Source organism: Rhinolophus hipposideros (assembly GCF_964194185.1).
Source record: "Rhinolophus hipposideros genome assembly, chromosome: 16".
Classification (NCBI taxonomy): domain Eukaryota; kingdom Metazoa; phylum Chordata; class Mammalia; order Chiroptera; family Rhinolophidae; genus Rhinolophus; species Rhinolophus hipposideros.
In genome coordinates this window covers 60,752,389-60,769,436 of record NC_138062.1, presented here as the reverse complement: position 1 = coordinate 60,769,436, position 17,048 = coordinate 60,752,389, and the positions used below count along the sequence as shown (strand labels likewise).

Below are 17,048 nucleotides of genomic sequence, written 5' to 3'. Positions count from 1 at the left end.
ACTAACTCCAACGAGCGAAGAACCCCTCCTTGGGGACAAGACACAGTGGGCGAAGGGCAGTGACAGGGCTTGCACAGAGGGAGTGAAGTCAGGGCGCTTCCCCCAGGCTCTGCCTCAGCTGAGAGGACCCCAGGGGCCACACCCCACACCCACTCCAACCCTGACTGCCCCACTTCAACGGGGGGTGTGAGCTGAGGCCCCCCCACACCACAGTGCTGTCTGGGGACCTCTCGGTTCCCTCTTCCCAGGGCTGTGTTGAGGAAGGGGGATCCCTCAGCCTCCAGGCCAGGACCCTCACTCTGCCTCCACAGTCCAAGCCCGTACAAGGCTCGCTTACTGCCGAACCACACCCCCAGGGGACACTGGGCCTGGACCTCTGAGATGGGGGCAGCCCCTTCAGTGTGGCCAGCCACCCCCCACCTCATTTCCCTCCGCTGGTCACAGCAGCATCTCAGGCACCTCGCCCACAAAATACAGAGTAACGTGGGCCTCCCGGGGGGGGGCGCTCCTGACACTCACAAAGAGAGCAATGAGCTCGGGAACCCCTGGTGTGAGTAGCAGGGCTGAGGGTTGACCCCCGGACACCTGGCTTTGTGACCAGCACATCTGCTTGGGAGACAGAGTCCAACTGGCCAGCACCTCCAAGCTGGGGGCGCCCACTGGGGTCATGGACCAGTCCCGCCCCAGAGCAGCCAGGAGAGGCTTGCCAGAGTCTCTCTGAAGGGGTCAAGCCCAAACTAACCCAGGAAGAGCCCCTGACCTGGTTCAGGGAAAGAACACACAGTGCAGACCCCGCTCGGAAAAGTGCCTGTAGCCACAGGGCCCGCCGACTACAACCCCCCACAACTTCCATCTGCCCTGTGGCCTCTGATCAAGCCGCCCTACCCTGAACCCCATCTCTCACGACTGTGAGTAGGGACAGCAGGCAGGCCAGCATGTTCGTCCAGGGACATTAATCACCCAGGGAGGCAGGAAGGGGAGGCGGCCACCACTCCCAGCCAAGCCCTGAATGAAGAAATCCTCCGGACTTCCAGTAATCACAGTCCCATGGGGCAGCTTGTGCAATCCCGAGAGGTGGGGGCAGCGCCTTCACCCCTCGTCCCTCAGCCCGACTCTACTGCAGCCCCCGCCTGCCAGTCTGCTGCAGCCTTTGGGCTGGTGCCTGCTGGCAGGACGCCACTTCCCACAGCCCCCAGAGACCTGGACCGTCGGAAGTGCCAGCCACCTCCTGCCTGTGCCCTCCAGGCTCCCAAAGGCCAGGACCAGGGAGACACAGGCTTAGATGATGAAAGTGGGAGGCCCTGGGGTCACCTGTGAGAGAGCATGACTATTCTGTGATCGGAGTCTTGGCCAGTCCTTATAAAGATTCTGGGGTCCGGCAGACAGGGTCAGAGATTCTAACGGCTAGATAACTGGGCAGCTCACAGCACTGTAGCTCCTCGGGCCTCTACTTGCTCATCTGGAGAATGGGTTGGTCGGGCTCTCCACAGAGCCTGGGCCTCTGCAACTCAGTGGTCACTTAACTGAGAGCTGCCTTCCTCAAGGCCCCAGGAAGCACCTTGATTTGGGAATATCCCTCAAGGGAGTTCTGCCCCCAACACCTGGGACAGGAGGCAGGCAGGAACCACCTCTACTCAACAGAGAAAGCTCCTGGAGCTGACCAGGGGTGCTGGCTGGCTCGCTCTCATCCCTTCTCTACAGTGAGCGCTTGGGACATGTCCTTGCCTGAGATCCCTGCTCCCCAAAATCCCTATCTGCACCCTTCCCGGCCACGGCTCCCCTCTTTGGACAACCCCGTCTCACACCGGGTACTTCTCGGCTGTGACTGTGGAGCCCAGCTGCTCCGTTGGAAAGCACCATCCAGAGCCCACGGCCTGACAACCACAAGGGGCACCAGGTGGCTCCCAGAGCCCCCTGGCCAGTCCTCAGGGTGTGCTGTGCCCGAGAGACCCCGCAAGCAGCGGGCCCGGCCCTGCACTTGCCCCTCATGCATCGCTCTGGCCTGCATGGCCGCCCCCACCCCCTCCAGAGCCCCGGAGGCCCATTCCAGGACCCAGGGTCAGCTGCATCCACAAACACCCCATGGAACCCGTTCTGAGTGGCAGCCCCACGAGGCTTGGGCACTGTGTCCTCACCTTTTGTCCAGCCATCACTTTCCTTCAGAGCAAGAGGTTTGTCACCTGTGGGGAGAGCTCCAGACTTGGTTGGGGGCTAAGACCTGGGGGGGTCAAGACATGAGGGAGACGCCAGGCTTCTCTGACCAAACAGCATTCAGACCTCGACCTGGGAGTATGGGGAGGGGAGCGATGTGGCCATGTGACAAGGCCGCCACCAGGCTCAGGGCAGACGAAACACGTGGTAGGCGGGAGTGTAAAGTGGGGTGGGTGCCTGGAAGGCAGCAGTTCCTCAAGGGACTAAACACAGAGCCAGCAATTCTGCTCCTAGGTGTCCACCTAGGAGAAATGAAGACTTGTGTCCACACAAAACCTGTACCCAGAAGGCCACAGCAGCACGATTCACAACAGCCAAAAGGTGGAAACAACCTTTTGTTGTTTAAACAAAACAACCTTTTGTTGTTGTTAAAGTGGCCATACCTACACGAACGGATACACACAGTGTGGCCCGTCCACACACAGGAGTGTCTCTCGGTCATGAAAAGGAGACGCTGCCACTCGCCACAACGTGGATGAACCTTGAACACACGGTGCTCATGAGAGAAGCCAGACACACAGGCCACACAGTGTGTGATTCCACTTACGGGAAACGTCCAGAACAGGCGCGTCCACAGACAGGAAGTGGGTTAAGGGCTGGGTAGGGGGCTGCAAAGGAGGGGTGGACACTTTACCCACCACCATCCTCATGCCAGAGGCCACCCCTACAGTGCCCCCTTCCTCTGATAACCAGGTCAAGTATCAACTGTCGCTGCCCTGGAAACTCTACTCCGCAGGCTTCCTGCTCCCCCCATGCCCCACAAACACAGCCTGTCCCATCCCCTTACTTTCTGGTCTCTGCTGACACACCCCGCAGCCCTAAGCTCTGGACCCTGCCCCCATCCCCGAGCTCCAAAGCATGAATGTGCCTCATCCCTGGGAACTCCCAGCTGCCCCAGGATGACCCCAGAAGGCACCTGGCAGGTTCTTAGGGCCAAAGGTCAGAGCGCCAAGCATTGGGCCTGGTATTTATAGACCGGCCGCTCATGACAGGTAAAGTGTGGGTGCTGCCCGCAGGGAGGGGCCTGCAGTCACCACCGTGGTTCATGCTCCCAGGATTTCCCTCTGAGATCAGGTTTTCATATGAACCATCGTAGAAGACAAAGATCAAGAAGCAGTCGCCCAGACAGGACCACTGCGGGTGGAAGGTGGGGAGAGGCCGAAATCTAGGAAAGTCTGACGCCCGGGCATGCCCTGGCCTCCACGCTGTGCCCGCATGGCCCTGGGGCTGGTGCCCCAGGACAGACCGAGGGTGTCACCACACACTGAGCTACCGGCTCAGCCCTCAAGCACCATGAGACAGCTGCCCAGACCCCCCACCTGGTGGTGCCTGGACCCCGATGGCCACCTGTCACCTCATGTGGGTCCTGCCAAGCCAGGATGAGGCTGTCCCCAAAGAACCAGCGCTCAGGCAACAGGGACATGCTGACCTCCTGCCGGATGCAGGACGGCAGCCCCTCCAGCCGCCCTTCCCTCAGGCTCTGAGTGACGACCCTGGGACCCAGACGGGGCGGAGCAGGGACTGGCCGAGGCTTCCCAGGGCTCAGCTATTAGGGCAGAGGCCCTGGTGGTACCGGAGGCCTGGCCGGGCCTGGCGTGGCCCTGGGACTATCTGGGAGGAGGGCCATCATGGAGTCTGCAGAGTTGTGGTGGGCAGCTTCCCACTCGCCTCACGGGCCAGGGGCAACCTGGGATCAGTCCCCAGTGAGGGACCCAACAAGGGACAGGCTGCTATGCTCCTACATGGAGCTGCCCAGATGCAGCTGGACGTGAAGTTGGGTGCAGACATGGGCAGGCTTGGGCAGAGGGGCCCAGCCAGCAGCACTCAGCGTGAGGTGAGACCCTTGGCTGGTCGTGAGGGCACCCGCCCCACAATGACGTTCTGCCTGGGCTCCTGGGCACAGCTCGCACAGCACAGCTCAGCTCTCCCAGGACTCCCCAAGGGGCATGTGCCCCTGGACAGCCACCTCCGTGAGTGGGCTACCCCAAGGACAAAAGGAAGTGGGGGAGGTCTGCGGAATGTGGTGGCTCTTTCCTCCCCAAAGTCTCAGGCGCCCATTCCCCACCTACTGAATGCTGAACTGAGGCCAGGATATACTCGGGTAGAAAGCACAGGAGTATATCCTGAGTATTTCCTGTGCAGGAAAAGGGGAACATGGGGCCAGGGTGAGACGCCAGCGCCCAAGAGCCAGCAGGGGATTGGATGACAGCTGGTGAACGACGATGGAGTTGCAGATTTGTAGGAAGCCCCACGCTGCAGGGGGAAGCAGTGAGATAGATGAGGTGTAATGGGGCAACCATACTCCCATACTCATATCCACTGGGAACCTGTGGACAGGTCCTCATTAGGAAACAGGGTCTTTGCAAATGAAATTGGTTAAGATGGGGTCATGCTGGAACACAGTGGGCCTAATGCACAGCCTGGTGTCTTTGTAAGAGGGGGAAAAGGACACAGTCACATGGTGAGAGAGTAGCCACGTGAAGACAGAGGCAGAGATGGGGTGCTGCGGCCACAAGCCCAGGGACACAGGAGCCCCCAGAAGCTGGAGGAGGCAGGAAGGACGCTCCCTGGGGCCTTCAGAGTGAGCACAGCCCTCTGACACCTTCATCTCAGATGTGTGGTCTCTGGAGAGCACAAATCTGTGGTGTAAGCTGCCTGTGGTCAGTTGCATGGCTACCCCAGGACACTAGGACAGGAGGCGGCTGCAAAACCCAGCTGGAGCCACTCTGACCCTCGGCCCGAATCCCAGTGATGCCTGGGGGCCGGGAGCAAGGTTGACGGGGCCAGAATGGCATCAAGCATGTAACATCGGATTTCTACAGAGTCCCCAGGAGATGTCTGGACTGCGGCAGCTCTGGCATGCCAAAGACAGCAGGAGCCTGGCCCCATGCACACGCGGGTGGGGTGGGATGGGGGTGAGCCCATCCATCTGGGACAAGGAGCACAAGGTGGGCGGCTCGAAAGCCCCCCCGAGAGTGCAGGCCAGGGCCGAGCCTCCAGCTATGCTCTCAAGGTGGTGAAAGGTGGCCTGCAGGACACCATGGCACCCACAGATTCCCCACAGGGCTGAGCTCAGGCGCTTCACGCAGAGGGGTTGTCTGAACTGACACAGCCTGTACTGCTGGATATGGATCCCCCATGCTCCAGGCCGAGGCAACAGGTGGCCACCCTACCCAGCAAGAGGGGGAATCCCACAGCTTCTCCGAAGAGCCGAGCCACGGGGTGGCTCAGCTGACACCCTGGCACCGTCAACACCTGGCTGAATGGAGGACCAGTAAGCAGACAGTGAACGGAGAAGGCCCTGGTAGGGGGGTGGCTTCACAGCCTGTCACCCCAGGCTGACCCCCAAGAGCAAAAGCAGCAGAACTTGACCACGTGGGGGCCGGCACACAGCACACACACAGTGTCCCCTTATGCCACCCCAGAACATTGCTGTTGGCCTGGGCGCCCAGCTCAGGGATAAGCATGTGCCTGAGGACAGACCCAGCGGGCAAAGCATGCAGCGATGTTGGCACTATGCCCCCACTCTCAGCCACACATACACCCCAAGAGCCAGCCAGCCAGCAGGAGAAACTGCACCTGGGAAAGCAGAACTGAGCCCATATTTAAGGAGTGATATTCGGCGAAACAAACACTTATGCAGAAAAGGAGGCCTCAGGTTGGGCTCCAGGGGCACTGTTTCTGAGTCGCCTGTGGCTGGCTGTCTCCGGCCACTGCATCTACTGACCACAGGTTCACAGACCCGTCTACTTATCCAGAACAGATCAGCTGGCCAGGCAGTGGCCCTCGTGACGGCCCCACAAGGGGCGAGGCTGAATGGCGATGCTCTAACAGCTACTGGTGAGGCGGGGGCCCACACAGCAGCTCAGGCAGCAGGGTCAGGGTCTGAGTTCCCAAGTACACGGCACAGTCCTCCAGCCTCCAGCAGAAGCCGTCTTCCGTGAGGCTTCCTCTCCCGGGAATTGTCTGCTCAGGTCCTGGGCTTCCTTGTGGTCTTTAAGCGGGTCTAGGCACACCAAGCTTGTGGTCCTCTCTAACCCCCAGATCTTCTTCCCCGGAGCACATGTTAAGCCAAATCCCACGGGCCCCAGCTTCCTGGTCCTTCGACACTGATGTGCACAGTGTCAGGCTCCACGCAGAGGGTGGACTGTCCCTCCTGGCACTTGCTGCCATCCCTCTGATGTCAGGTGTGCCTCGAGCCATCCGGCATGGCAGGTCCCTTCCCCCAGCCCCTCGGAGTGCCCTGAGGGGGACAGCAGCTGGTGCTGCCCACAGCCAGGTCACACTAATCCCAGATGAGTGGCCTGATCAGTCAGCACCCGCCTCGGCCTCCTTCGATCCAGCTTGGTGCCAAGATCATTACAATGGACCTTTGCCCCAGCCTGAAGGGCGCTGGTGTCCCAAAGGAGGAGCAGGCCCCTCCTGGCTTCAGGCTGGGCTAGGGGACGGTGACCTTGCTCGAGAGACACCTGCGCTGGGCTAAACCCTGTGCCCCTCTCTGGAAAGAAGGCAGAGGCCCCTAAATTGCAGTAGCAGGAACCCCAGGAGCTGCCAACGGAGACTGGTCCTGTTTCTCCTTCTGCTGTGATGAGTGACCACAACTTGGCAGCTTAAAACGGCACACGTGGGTCCTCCGTCACTCAGCCTGTGGCGGGAAATCCAGGCCAGCCCGCAGCCTCAGCTTCGGGCTCCCACGCTGGGATCTGTGCTGCGCCCTCTGGGGAGAGTCCAGTGAAGGCAGCTGCCACAGGGCCAGGGACAGTCAGCGCATGGCGCTTGGCAGGGCCTGGGTCTCAGCTTCTGGAGGCCACCTGCTCACACCCCAGTCCACATGCTGACCCCATCTTCACAGCCGGCCGGCAGCAGCCTCCTCAAGCCTCAAGTCTCCCACTCCCCTCCAGCCTCCAGGGCAGACAGTTCTCTGCTTATGAGGACCCTGGTCTCCCTGGGAATCCATCATCACCCCTCCCGTGAGGTGACATGTCCACAGGTCCCAGGATTGGGACAGCGAGGGTTCTGGGGTTGTCATTGAAAAAGCACACAGCTCGCTAGTGAGTGGACCAGCGGGCAGCAAGGCCCTGCACAGTACCAGGCTCTGGGGACGCCGGCTCTGCCCCCTGAAGGTGCCTGGAGCAGTGAAGCCCAGGTGGCCCCTCTCCTGGGAGCCTCCCCAGGGCCAGCAGAGGGGCCAGGCTGTGGGGGGGCCGGTTGGCGCAGGAATGCAACCCAGGCTTCCAGACGGGCTGGTTTTTCAAGAGAAGTGGCAGGTCTGGATTTGGGGGTGGCAGCCCCTGATTTCTCAAAGCTGGCAGTCCAGGCCTCAAACCCAGCCCGCCCTCTGGGGCGCCTTCCTCCAGGTTCCCACAGAGCCACCCAGCCCTCCTGTTACCACCCAAGAACCCCCAAGGCTGTCCCTGACTCACTCACTCTGAGGGGGGTGCTCACTCACTCTGAGTCTCCCCAAAACAGTGGGCCGAGGTCCTGGTGGGCCAGAATCTGATGGAAACCCCCAAAAATGCTGCTCGACAGGCCAGCTCACATACTCACTGGTGATACCAGGAGAGGCTCTGTGCCGCCAGGACCAAGCTCAGACCCACAAGCCAGGTGGGGGCAGGAAGGGGTCCTGCATCCCCAACTCCAAAACTTCCAGGGCACAGGTGTACCAAACCGCCCAGGACGGCACCCTGACACTGGAGCAGCCCCGCTGAGCAGCCCCCGACTCCCCCACCTGACACGTGCGTTGTCCCAGCCCCCAGGGACCAGCCTTCCCTGGCAGCTCCCCTCTTATGCAGAGGAAGAAGATACGTTCTGCTCTGGCCAGACTCAGCCAGGAGCGACACAGTGACTCCCAGTGCCTCTGGGCCACCTCTGCCGCAGCAACTGATGACTCAGGGCCCTAAGTTTACTGCCCGCTGGGACCCCAGCTGACCCCAGCTCCTTCAGACCATCCCAGCTTCCTGTGTCAACAAACAACCTCTGACCCGGGAGTGGACGCCCCAGATGCGTGGTGACCTCCTTCCAGCGCGGAGGCATCACTCCCCAGACCTGGGAACAAGGGGAGTGAGGCCTGTTTTGGTTTCACTTGGGATTTGCTCCTACGGGGACAGAAGCCAATCAGATGGGAAACCAACTCTACATGCCCACCCAGCCACAGGGAAGGGTGCAGCGTGGCTGCAGGTTAGTGGCGAGCACGTTCTGGGAGGCAGGGGAACCCTGTACATGGAGAACAGCTGGGTTCTGGGCTCGCAGGGGACACCTGACAGAAACATCAGAGATCCTGAGCCCTCGGAGACGCTGGGCAGACCACCCAGCACACAGCGAAGGGCCAAATACACACACCTTCCTTCAGGGTCCGCCTCCCTCTAGGGGACTCGGACTCCCTGGGCCATGTCCTTAGCGGCCACACTAAGGACACTCTTTCTGACCCTTGGGTAGCACAGAGGAACAGCAACCCCCACAGCTGACCCAGGACGTACTCAACTTCCTGGGGTCACTCCCATCCCTCTGTCACCTGGTATCATAAGGGGTACCTATGGGACACCCAGGGCAGTGCCAGCCCCTAGCCCATCACCTCCTACTGGGCCTGACTTCAGGGAGGAGCTGCCTCTTGGGCCCGCCCCCATGGGCCGCTCCCCTCCCAGCCGCCCACATCCCACCCACGGTGCCCCTGGACCTGGGCCACCTCCTGCAGGACGCACGCTTCCTCCTCCCCAGCAGTGGTTTGGGGCAAACCGGGGGCTTGGTGAGGAACACACAGGGAGCCTCATTCTCCCCCCAAAAATGGGAAATGGCACCGTCTCTGCCCTCCCCACGGGGCCGTGAGAAGTGCCTGCATGTGAGCTGCCAGTGGGAGCCATGCTCAGGCCACAACACATGGGCACTGGCGGGGCCAGCACAGGCTCTCCTTTCTCTGCCTTTTGTAACACTTTGCTTTATGGAGACAAGACTTACACTTACACACACTTACCCATTCAGTGCACACACACCTCAGTGGCGTTAGTCCATTCACAGAGTCGTACACCCAGCACCTCTATTTAGTTCCAGAACATTCCATACCCCAAAAGAAGCTCCGTCCCCATCAGCAGTCACTCCTACCCCCCCAACAACCACTAACCCACGTCCTGTCTGGGGATGTGCCTGTTCTGGACGTTTCACATACATGGAATCATACACTGTGGCCCTCCGTGTCTGGCGTCTCTCCCTGAGCATCATTTTTGAGGTCCACCCATATTATAGAAAATAAACAAATGGTAGGTCTTGTCTTTGCCTCCCCAGGGGACCTGGCCTGGGCAGCCCAGGGCAGCAGGTGACAGAGCCCCAGCAACAGAAACCACAGTCTGGGCCCTCACCTGAGTCACCCGCCTGCCAGCAGTGTGGCCAGACCTCTCAGTGATGGAAGCTGGCGACCGAGGGGTGGCTGTCACCATCGGAAGGACCCTGAAGGAAGTCTGCATTCTGCCCCAGCCATGGCTTGTCATGTGGGACCTGCCAGCGGCAAGAGAGGGGGAGGGCACTTCCAAAGAACAGGAACTGGGGGTTCCAGTCAGGGGAGAGGGGACCCGTGCTTGCCGGGTGCCCCGTGGACACCAAGACTCCAAGACAAGCACGGGCCTGGGCAGACCAGGAAGCTGGGCCTGAGCAGGGGGCAGGCTGGGCCTGGACCGAGTCTGGTGACCGCACGCTACAGCCCCCTCGGCGGCCGGACGTGCCCAGCCTGCCTACAGTCTGACCACACCGCCCCTGGCTGGGGAAACGGTGGCTGGAGACGTGCCCAGCCTGCCCACGACAACTGCACGTGCATGCACGTGCATACTCACACATGACACGTGTCCACATGCATGCCCACACATGTAAGAGCACACTCACATGGACACAAACATGCGTGCATTCAGCACAAAACACACAATGCTCTCAGATGACATGCACATATGTTCTCACACCCATGCGTGTGCACATGCCACAAACATCTACGCGCAGAGACACACACACATACCTGGGACTGCAGTGCCATGGGGGGCTGCCACCCCACCCTGCTGTGTCAGCCTGGCACTGTGTTTACACTTTGAGATCACATTACCCCTGCCCAGGGCCATAAAGGCTTCGTCAGGAGGCCGTCCTAGGGGGAGGTGGCCTCAGGGGACTGGACACAGTTGCCTCTTTATTCACCCACCAAGCCGGCTCACGCGGCCAGAGCTTGCGGCCAGAGCCCTGCGCCGGTCAGCATTTCCGGCTCGGCCCCTGCTGGAGGGGCGTTTGAGACTTTGCTAGATCCAAGCTGAACCAAGTGTGACCAAGTTGGTCACACCCTGGTGGGGGACAAGGCTGTGGGCTGTGGGGGTCCAGCCTCAGTTTCCCCCCAGGAGAAAGTGGTGACTGGCCCAAGGTCACACAGCTGGAGAGCATGGCTCTGGGCGGCCCACCTGCCACCTGCAGCCCACCTGCCCTTCCCAACTTCAAAGCCAACTGCCTCCTCTGGAAACCCAGCCCCTGGTCTGGGCCCCCGGGCTTTCCCCACCCCTCTGCCACAGCACAAACGTCTCCCCGCAACACACACTCCAACACACACTCTGAGCCATCCGGGCTCCAGGCAGGTGTGAGCAGACATCTGCTCAGACACTCAAGAGTTAAACAAAAGCGCCCTCCTGCCTTCCAAAATCCCAGCGTACCTTCCCCACCCCCACCACTTCATCCCAGCACTAGCTTGTCCCTGGGGACGACAATGGCTAGCGCTCACCAGGCTCCCTGGGGTCTGACAGGTGCCTGCCTACACCTCCCCCACCATGGGGGGCCCCTGGGGCCCCCCTGCCTGGCCTGCCCTCACCCGGCCCACCCACCCAGATTTCACATTCAGTGTCCTCACAAGGACTCGAGGACTGTGCTGTGGGGACAGTGGTTCCAAGCAGAGCCCAGAGCAGCCATTACCCACCTCCAGGGCCTCCTCTGGGAAATTCTAGGGTTCCTGGAAGAAAGGATGCCCTGGCCGATGGGACCCCAGGGCTCAGCCTCAAAGACAGGGCACTGGATCCCTCCTCGGCTCAGAGTCCTCAGCAGCACAGCGCCCCCCGCAGCCAGGCACGCAGGGCCCGAGCGAGGGGGGGGAAAGCCAGCACAGGACCAGGCCCAGCCCTAGGATGCCTGGCCTGGAGGAAGGGCCAGGCCTCACATGGAAAGACCGGCTGGCCTCTGACCATCTCTGGGGTTTCAGTGCCTGTGACAGGCAGCCTTTCTTCCCTCTGGGGTCTGTGGTCCCCGAGCCCCAGTCCCATTTTCCTTGAAGCTTCCTGAAGCACCACAGGGACAGACCCTCAGCAGTAGGCAGGCAGCCTCCCAGCTAGATTCAGTCCAACAGCAGCCCCCTCGGCAGCGCCGTGAAACACTCCCCACCCCTCAGACTGCCGGCAGGCTCCATCACAGGCTGGCTGCTGACTGGGGACCCTCCTATGCTAGGTGCACACAGATGGCCAAACCCGGCATGGCGGGGCAGCGGGTGGAGAGGAAGAACGGTGGGGCAGGCGGGTCCGGGGCGCGTTCCGGGAAGCAGAATTGTCCCAGACACACATTTCACAGACTCAGTCTTCTTCCTTCTCCGCAGCCTTAATAATGTCATGCCAGGAGACACCCCACTGCCCCCCCGGGCTCCCGCCTGGCAGTCCACGCCCAGTCCCTCCAGGCCTCACCAGCCTCCTGCTCTGGGGTGCTGGGAAGCAGAACTGGTGGGCAGGACCCGACTGGCAGCCTCGCCCTCCCTGTCCACCCACCTCTGGGGTGGGGGCCATCTCTGCACGCCCTCATCCCACCCACTCCCGCCGTCCTTGGCAGCCGGCTCCCAGTGCCAGATCCGGGTGACACTCCCACTCCAACACGCTCAGCCAGGTCAGCTGACACCAGCAAGGCCCCCAGTCCAAAGCCCAGAGTGTCTGCCCCCCCGGAGTAGGGGAACCAAAGCCAGGAAAGAAGGGGTCCTGGGAGGAGGAACGCTGAGAAAGGAGCAGCATCACCAAGGACCTGGGGTCAGGGGCCACCAAGATGGCAGCGATCGGGGACCCCCAGAAAGGGAGAAGCTGGGGTCACAGGAAGGAAGGGGTCAGGGACTCGCGAAGGTTAGGAGGTGAGGGTCACAAAGTGCCGGAGAGTCGCTGAAAAGTGCGTGGTCAAGAGTCACCAAAGTCAAGTTCGGGGGTCACCAAGAAGTGGCCGGGGAATCACCGACGAGCGGGGCTGCGGGGGGTCACCAAGGAAAGAGGGAAGGAAAGGCTGGGGCGTCGCCGCGGACACGCGCCCAACAGGGTTCGGACAGCCGCGCAGGGGCGGGGGTCGCGCAGACGGCGGGCTCGGGGGTCGGGGGGGGTCGAGGGAGGGTTAACGGCGGAGAACCGGGCAAAAGGGTCGCGGCCGAGGGAGGGGTCAGGTGCACGGCGGAGAGCGGTGCAGGGGGTTCTCCGAGGAGGGCGGGGACACGCCGCCGCGCTCCCCCCGCCCGCAGCCCCGGAACCCCGGAACCCTCGGCCACGGGCAGGGGCCGCCGCGGGGTGCCCGCGCGCGCGCGGACCGGGGAACCCGGCTCGGGCTGGGCGGGGACGGCGGAGTTCGGTTGGGGTCAGGCCGGACGCGCCTCACCTCGGACCCGGGTCCGGCCGGCTCGGAGCCCGCGGCGCCTCCGTCTCACCGAGCTTCGCCGCGGCCTCGCTCACTTCCGGGTTTCGGGCGCCATCTTGGGGTGGCCGCGCACTTCCGGTCATGCCGCGGGGCGGGGCCTCTGGGGCGGGGCGTGGTCCGGGGCGGGACCATCCCAGGCGGACCTTGGCCCCTGAGCCCCTTGAGGGGGCTGGGACTCAAAGGCCCTAGGTTCGAATCCCGACCCCACCAACTAACGTTCGTAGCCTAGCTCGTGGTTTACCCTTGCGAGCCTCAGTTTTCTCCTATGTAGCATGAGTATAGAACCAACCAGTCCAACCTCCAGGACTTTGCACTGGCTGTGCCCTCCCCTGGTACACTCTCACCCCTGACCTTTAAACTATTGGGGTTCTTGTATAAACCAGATCTTGCCTCTAAAGCCTCTTTCTCAGAGACTTCCTCCCAATTATCTGAAATTGCCCCTGGCCCTCTAGTCATCCTCCCTCCTTTTATTGCCCCTGCACCAATAGTATTCGGCCCTTTAATCTGTCTCCTCACGCAAACGGGAGTTCTTGGACCCTGGACCTCCCAACACAGCCTGGTACATCAGAGGGTCTGTTAGATCCCAGGAGCCACCCCGAGAAAGCGCAGGATCCTCTTGGGCAGGGCCATGGGGACCTGGGTGTCTCCCTGCTGGCTCTGTCCCTATTAGGGCTTCCCAGGGCCTGATGCAGATGATGCCAGGATTTACAGCACTACCAGGAAGAGGGTGGGACGGGTCCTGGCACAGACAGCAGTCTTCCTGTGACTGGAGCCCACTGGACCCACCATGGGGGGGGGCTGGGCCAGTCCAGGCAGATCCAGTGCGGGAGGCACCTCCCCGTCCCCAGCAGGGTTAGCAGCGATGAAGGCTGCTACCCTCTCCCTGGACCCACCTCCCCACCAGCCAGAGGCCTCCTACACCCATTCCAACCCCCTGAAGTTAGAGGCCACCTCTCCATGTGCTCTTGTGGATATTGGTCTGTACCTGGCCTTGAGCTAAGCAAAGCCAGGGCCCCAGAGAAGACTGAGTTCTCAGCCCTACCCTCAGGAAAACCCCAGTCTAGGGGAGACAGAACCAGGCCCAAACACTCCCATCTGCAAGATCAGGCATGGGACTCAGGGAGGGGTGAAGTCTCTGCCCAGGGCATCATGGAGGGTTGCAAGGAGGAGGAGATGTTGACACTGGGGCTTTGAAGTTCAAGTAGGAGTTCACCAGACAGACAAGAGTAGGAAAGGCAGTCCAGGCAAAGTGTAAAACCTGTTCAAAGGCCTGGTCTGGTAAGAGAGAAGAGTATGTTTAAAACCTGTTTCCCCTACAAAATTTAGGCCAAGGACCTCCTGTACCCAAATCCACAAGCACAAGGGAGAAGATAAGGAAACTGAGACACAGAGAGGAGATGTGATTTATCCAGAGTGAGCTTCACTTTGGTATGCATAGTTTTTGGCAATTTTGGTTATAACCGTGATTTTGAAACTATTTCTCAGAGCTTATGAAAAGAAATCAAACTGAGCAACAGACACTGAAGATTCAAAAGGGCGAACAAGCCGATTTGAGGGATGGAGGGCATCTGGTTGCATTTTCTCAGTTCCTCCCACACACCACCCACAAAGGGACCAATGAAAAATGACAACGCAGGGCCCTTGTTCAGAATGGGTTCAGAATTTCAAGACAGTGACAGCAGAAATTAAACCGAGCAGGGGTCCCCTGAGCCCTGAGTGCGGGGCCTGGACAAAGTCCGAGTCATACACCCGAGAGGCCGGCCCTGCTCCCACCATGGCCCTTGGAGGAGGCAGGGGCTGCTGTTACCTGCATTTCGCCAGTGGGGAAACGGAGGTGCAGAACTGGTCAGTAGCTGGCCTGAGGTCACTGCAAGCGGCCTGGGAGGTGTGGACTCGACCTCTGCCACATCCACCTCAGGAAACCACGAGGTCTTTACTGGTAATTTCGCCTGAAGTAGGGGCAGTTTGCCCATGCTGGGGTGGGTCCAGCCATCTCAGCATGGAGGAATCTGCCAAGTCTGGGGATGTCTAGGGAATTAGTCAGATTCGGGGATTTCCAGGGAATCGCAAGAGGCAGCCTGGGAGAGCAGGAGGGACACGGTTCTGGAACTCGAGGCCGGGCCCTGGTGCAGCTGTGCTTGTGTGCTGTGTGACCCCAGAAAGTTACTTCTCTGTGCCTCTGTTTCCCCACCTGTAAAATGGAGATGGTGGTGATACTAGCAGCTGCCTCCTAGGACGTTCAGAAAGCTAAGTGAGCAGTGCCTCGTATTTAGCCATTAGCATGTCTGTAGGTAACGTTTCTGAAACTCAGGGTCACCTAAGTGAACATTCAGTGGTCACATGTGCCCAAAGCCCCTCTGCGGTGGGGACAGCACTCAGGAGAGGCCAGAGGTCTGTTTGGTGAGGCTGTTTGAAGTCAAAGACCCTCATCCCCCAACCCTCCCACTGCCCCTGTTCCATGCAGGGACCCCGTAAATGTCCCCCCAGGGTCTGTGACCAGGCTCGTAGAATTAGGGTCACCAGATAAAACCCCGGCACCCAGTTACATCTTAATTACAGATACACGAAGGGTAATTTTTTTAGTGTAAGTACTTCCCAAGCAATATTTGGGATGTATTTACACTAAAGAAGTAGTCTCCCATATCTGAAATTCACATCTACCCAGAAGTCCTGTATTTTTGGTGAAATTGGGCAGCCCTACATGGGGAGACTGCAGGCAGAAATGGGGTCCCAGAGCCTGGCCAGGAGAGGCCTGGGAAACGGCTGCCTCTCTCTGAGCCTCAGTGCCTCACCTGCGCTAAAAGGGACGTGGTAAGAGGACCCCACACACAGACAGGAGAGGGTGTGCAGTGAGCTCCTCCAGTGCAGTCCAGCTGTTTTCATTACTTCAAACAGCAGAAAACTTCACAGACTCCAAGGTCGGCTCCCCTGGGGGCTTCCCTGTGAGCCCACGAGAAGATTCTTGGGCTACCATTTGGGGGGTGCCACTGATTAGATCACCAGCCTCAGTTTCCCTGCTGGGAAGGAATCCGCGGCTACGCCCGTCTTGCAGTCCTGGAGAGCGAGGTAGGTGGAGGGCGCGCCCAGGAAGGAGGGGACTCTCAGACCTGGGCAGGTGAGGCGGGGCAGGTGGGTCCCGCCCGAGCGGGGGCGGGGACGCAGCCACTTCCTGTTTCTCCACAAACTGGAAAGCCCCGGCGTTCCCAGCAGCGGGAACACCTCCTCCCACCCGGGCGCTCCCGGGCCTGGGTCCCTCACCACTTCTCCTTTCCGCACCCACTTCCCCTTGCCGCCCCCCAACCCTGGCCGGCGGCTGAGTTCCCGCCCCCTTCCAGCTGCTCCTCCCCTTTCCCGTCCCCTCTCACGTGCCCCTCTTTTCTCTCCTCTAGCCCCAATCAAGCCCTTCCCATGGTGCAGAAGAGGAAACTGAGGCAGGAGAGGCAGGGCTTGCCCAGGTCACACAAGCCATGTCTGTGCTGCCTGGCTTCTCTCTGCGGGTCCCTTCCCTTCTCCCTTTGCCCCCCCTTTCTATTCCTGTCTCTGTATCTCTCCCTTTCCCCATCTGTCAGTCTATCCAAACCTTTATTTCCGTCTCTATCCGGCGCCTTCCCCCTCCCCTAGCCGAGCCACCTCCTCCTGGTCCAGCCGCCACACCCTCCTTGTACGTCGGCCTACCTGCCACTTGCCGGGAGGCGTCCTTGGGCAGCCCTGGCTGGCAGCTTGCAGCTCCCCTGGCGCCGTCCTAGCCTGGCCTTAGCCCAGAGCAGGACCCTCCAGGCCCTGCCAAGGCCAAGACTCCCTTTGAGCAGGACAGCTTCAGGAAACAGGGAGCCCGTTGGACGGGTTCCACCCCCACAAGCCTTCCTGCCTCTGTGCTGAAGCTGGGGCACTGGCTGCCAGAGACAAATGTGACACCTGGCCGAGCACCCCCAGGCTGGGTCAGGGCTGGGCCCTGAGATTGGGGTGCCCTGTGGGGACGTGAAGGAAGCTCAGCTGTCCACCAGTGGAGCCCAGAGGGGAAGGACTCAGGCACATTGCATCAGGGCACTTAGGCTGGGTAGGGTGCCTGGGATCATGGGGCCCTCAGAGAGCTGGGGGAGCCTTTATCCTGGGGGCATGGAAGCCATGGAAGGGTATGGAGCAATCAGGTAGTGTAGTCAGGTAAGGGCTGCAGGTCACTG

The 17,048-nt window shown here is 60.7% G+C and overlaps 1 protein-coding gene across 3 annotated transcripts in view; it reads right to left on the bottom strand.

Annotated features, from left to right (window-relative positions):
• Positions 1-12,928, bottom strand: part of SBNO2 (strawberry notch homolog 2) — a 47,717-nt gene extending 34,789 nt beyond the window's left edge. For 2 of the 3 annotated variants that reach the window (XM_081076924.1, XM_081076926.1), the window contains exon 1: positions 12,829-12,928. The gene's annotated coding sequence lies outside the window, so the exon portion shown is untranslated. Of the gene's footprint in view, positions 1-9,560; positions 9,600-12,828 lie in introns of those variants that run through there. The other variant, XM_081076925.1, reaches the window with a different exon arrangement.
• Between the last annotated feature and the right edge of the window lie 4,120 nt (positions 12,929-17,048).